The sequence below is a fragment of the Phyllostomus discolor genome, chromosome 10 (genome assembly GCF_004126475.2).
Source record: "Phyllostomus discolor isolate MPI-MPIP mPhyDis1 chromosome 10, mPhyDis1.pri.v3, whole genome shotgun sequence".
In the NCBI taxonomy this organism is placed as follows: domain Eukaryota; kingdom Metazoa; phylum Chordata; class Mammalia; order Chiroptera; family Phyllostomidae; genus Phyllostomus; species Phyllostomus discolor.
In genome coordinates this window covers 63,502,312-63,506,931 of record NC_040912.2, presented here as the reverse complement: position 1 = coordinate 63,506,931, position 4,620 = coordinate 63,502,312, and positions in this window count along the sequence as shown.

The following is a 4,620-nucleotide window of genomic DNA, read 5'->3' as shown; positions in this document are numbered from 1 at the left end:
TCCCAACTCTGTGTGATTTCTGAAATTGTTTCTCCTGCTCCTTTTCAGTAGTTCATTGCCCAGCTAAAAGGTAGTTTGCTTACACACATACTTTGATTAGAACTCTGTTGAAGATTCTAGGGGAACCCTCCTTGGATTTCAGAAGCAACTTCCCTTTATAGCTTTGTCTGCTCTGGAGCTGTGCCCTGCAAATTCTAACTGCCTTTGGCTCCAAGATTCTCCTTTCTGTCTCCTTGATTCAGAGAGAAATCTGGGTTCTGTTTGGACTTCCTCTCTCTTTGCTGTGGTTTGGCAACTCTCCCTAGGTGGTAAGCTGAAGCAATCATAGAACTTCCATAGTTTATTTCCCTCTTCTCAGTGAATGTGGCTCTCTGCTGCCTGTTGTTCAATGTCTGAATCATTGTTTTATATACTTTGACTTTTTAGTTCTTTAAGGCATGAGTGTATATCTGGTTCTTGTTCTTCTATCTTGGCTGGCAATGGAAGTCACTAACTTTATTATTATTATTATTATTATTATTACTATTACTGAACTAAAGGTTTTGCACACATTGCTCCTAAATACCTTTTAAAAAATTCAGAGGTTAAGCCTCATATACTTGAAGAAATTTGAGTATTACTCTGGGCCACCATGTGAAAAGGTTTGAAGACACGTTTTTGAGAAAATGACCATGGTGACATCTCTCTATATAAATTATTCTATTGTCTATATTGGGAAACAATGAAAAATCTTCTAGGTTTTAATCTGTTTTGAAGTTCTAGGTGCTAATTGAATTAGCATGGATTTCTCAGTGGACAAAAGTTTTGACACCTGGTGAAACAAACCAATACAGATTTTATTATCTTACCAACTATTTAAATTAGTCCACTTTATGTTATCTCACGCCAGAGATATTCATTCATTCACTATTTCAGCCATTAAAAACACATACCTTCTAATTATAAAAATTTATACAATTACATAAAAAGATGAGTATATTTGTCCTACTGTATTAAAATGTAATTTAACAAATGTTCATTCTTAAAAAAAGCACTATTAGGATGCATAAAAATTCACTGTAGAGTAAAAATTTCAAAGGTAATATCAAATGAATGTTCAGATTAATATTAGAAAAAATCTGGTTTGAATATAACTAAGATTGATTAATTAACCTTTAAAAATTTCAGACTTTCTTATGTATTTATTCATTTTCACATGCTAACCCTGGAGTATGTGGAATGCCACATACAACTTGCTAAAAGTCCACTGCATTATTTTCAAAGGATATCAATTAAAACACCATAGTTTGAATAAAACTATGTTTATCATTTTAAAATCTCAAAAGTTAATTTTATATTATTAACTATACTCATTTATTTTATTTTTTATTCTAGATATTTTTTAAATTTAAATTATTTTATTGTTCAATTACAGTTGTCTGTATTTTCTCCCCACCCCAGCCAAACCCACCGCCCTCCCTTGCATCCACTCTCCTCCTTGGTTTTCTCCATGTGTCCTTTATAGTAGTTCCTGAAAACCCTTCTCCCCACTGTCCCCTCCCACCTCCCCACTGGCTATTGTAACATTGTTTTTAATTTCAATGACTCTGGTTATATTTTGTTTGCTTTTTTCTTTTGTTGATTATGTTCCAGTTAAAGGAGAGATCATGTAGTATTTGTCCCTCACTGCCTGGCTTATTTCACTTAGCATAATGCTCTCCAGTTGTATCCATGCTTTTGCAAAGGGTAGGAGCTCCTTCTTTCTTTCTGCTGTGTAGAATTTCATTGTGTAAATGTACCATAGTTTTTTATCCTCTCATTTACTGATGGGCACCTAGGTTGCTTCCAGCACTTGGCTATTGTAAATTGTGCTGTTATGAACATTGGGGTGCATAGGTTCTTTTGGATTGGTGGTTCAGGGATCTTAGGGTATAATCTGAGCAACCAAATTGCTGGGTCAAAAGGCAGTTCAATTTTTAGTTTTCTGAGGAAATTCCAGACTATTTTCCACAGTGGCTGCACCAGTCCGCATTCCCACCAACAGTACACTAGAGTTCCCTTTTCTCCGCATCCTCTCCAACACGTGTTTGTTGCTTTGTTTATGATGGCCATTCTGACTGGTGTGAGGTGGTATCTCTTGTGGCTTTAATTTGCATCTCTCTGATGGCTAGTGAAGCTGAACATCTTTTCATGTGTCTCTAGGTCCTCTGTATATCCTCCTTGCAGAAGTGTCTGTTCAAGTCTTTTGCCCATTTTTAATTGGGTTGTTTGTCTTCCTGGAGCGGAGTTGTGTGAGTTCTTTATGTATTTGGAAGATCAAACCCTTGTCTGAGGTATCATTGGCAAATATGTTTTCCCATGCATTTGTTTCTCTTTTTATTTTAATTGTTTTCTTTAGCCATACAGAAGCTTTTTATTTTGATGAAATCCCATTTTTTTATTCTTTCTTTTATGTCCCCTGCTTTATGGGACATATCTGTGTTGGGAACCGCCCTGACTGGTATCAGAAGCTGAAACTCCCACCCAGGCTAAGGCTGAGGGAACGCCCTTGGAACCGTAAGCCAGCAAGAAGACAAAAGCTTATCTCCCTGGCAGGAACGCTGCTTCTGCTGCTTTATTCATAACTGAACCCCGAAAAGCTTGGTTGGTTAGCCAAAGACGGGTAAGATTCCCCAAGGGGGGAACGACCTAAGACAGGCACGATCACTTTGGGAGGCCCCCCAAAAGAAGGACTTGGGGGGCTGCAGCAAAAGGGGGTGATGGACCCTCACTCCTCGGCTTTGACATAGCCTGAGTTCTCACCATCTGGGAGAAAATTTCCTTATCTCTTGGTTGCCTTAGTTCCCTTGCTCCACCTAAGCCTGAAACAATGACAGGGTGGTGCAGCTCTGTGCTGAAAAGAGTGGATTCCCTGGGTGATCAGGCCTAAGAAGGAACATGTAAATTACTGTGAAACCTTCTTTGTTTAGAATGCTCTCAGTTGAATGAGAAGGGTCCAAGGAGGAAGTTAGTTTGTTCCTCAAAGTCTTACAGCTCTTTGACCCCGACTCAAAATAGACCCTCAGATTTCCTTGTTTTCTATAGTTCCCTACTTCCCCCTAATGAGTACTGTACTTTACCTGAATTATTATGCAAAATGAGCCCAATAAAAGCAGGTATGGACGGTAAATCAGCGCGTTCCCCACTGAGGGGGTGGCCATTGCATCCCTACTTCTCCACAGAAACTAGTCTGTCTCTGTGCTTGTTTTTTTCTTGCGTGTTTTTCGTCAAGCCATCTGCAGTGTTCCGTGATCACTGCTGGCCAGTGACCCACGCATCATATCTGTGAAGATGTTGCTGTGTGGAATGTTTGAGATTTTCCTGCCAAGGTTTTCCTCTAGGACTTTTATGGTCTTATGACTTATATTTAAGTCTTTTACTCACCTTGATTTTATTTTTGTTTATGGTGTAAGTTGGTGATCGAACTTTATTTTTTTACATGTAGCTATCCAGCTCTCCCAACACCATTTGCTATTTTTGCTCCATTTTATGTTACTGTCCCCTTTGTCAAATATTAATTGACCCCAGAGACTTGGGTTTATTTCTGTGCTCTCTGTACTGTTCCACTGGTCTATATATTTGTTCTTATGCTAGTACCAGTCTGTTTTGATTACAGTGGCCTTGTAATACAGCTTGATATTAGGCATTGTGATCTCTCCTATTTTGTTCTTCTTTCTCAAAATTGCTGCAGCTATTTGGGGTTGTTTATGGTTCCATATAAATTTCTGAAATGTTTGTTCTGTATCTGAAATATGCCATGGGTACTTTAATAGGGATTTCATTGAATCGATAAATTGCTTTGGGTAGTATGGACATTTTGATGATGTTAATTCTTCCAGTCCATGAACATGATACATGCTTCCATTTGTTTGTGTCTTCCTTAATTTCTTTCTTCAGCGTTGTGTAGTTTTCTGCATAGAGGTCTTTTACCTTGGATAGGTTTATTCCTAGGTACTTTATTTTTCTTGTTGCTATAGCAAGTAGAATTTTTCCTGATTTCTGTTTCTGATATTTCATTGTTGGTATACAAAAATGCCTTTGATTTCTGAATATTGACTTTATATCTGGCTGTTTTGCCAAATTCATTTATTAGGTTGAGTAGTTTTTTGGTGGAGCCTATAGGATTTTCTATGTACACTATCATGTCATCTGCAAACAATGACAGTTTTGTTTTGCACTTTTCCAATTTGGATGAATTTTATATCTTTTTCTTATCTTGTCTGATTGCTGTGGCTATGACTTCCATTACTATGTTGAACAGGAGTGGAGAAAGTGGGCATCCTTGTCTTGTTCCTGATCTTAGTGGGAAAGCTCTAAGTTTTTTCCCATTGAGTATGATGTTGGCTGTAGGTCTCTCATATATGGCCTTTATTATGCTGAGGAATGCTCCCTCTATTCCCACTTTGCTAAGTGTTTTTATCATAAATGGGGGCTGTACCTTATCAAATGCTTTTTTTGCATCTATTGGTATGATCATGTTATTTCTGTCCTTCATTTTGTTTATGTGGTGTATTATGTTTATTGATTTGTTAATATCCTTGCATCCCTGGGATGAATCCCACTTGGTCATGGTGTATGATTTTTTCAACATATTTCTGGATG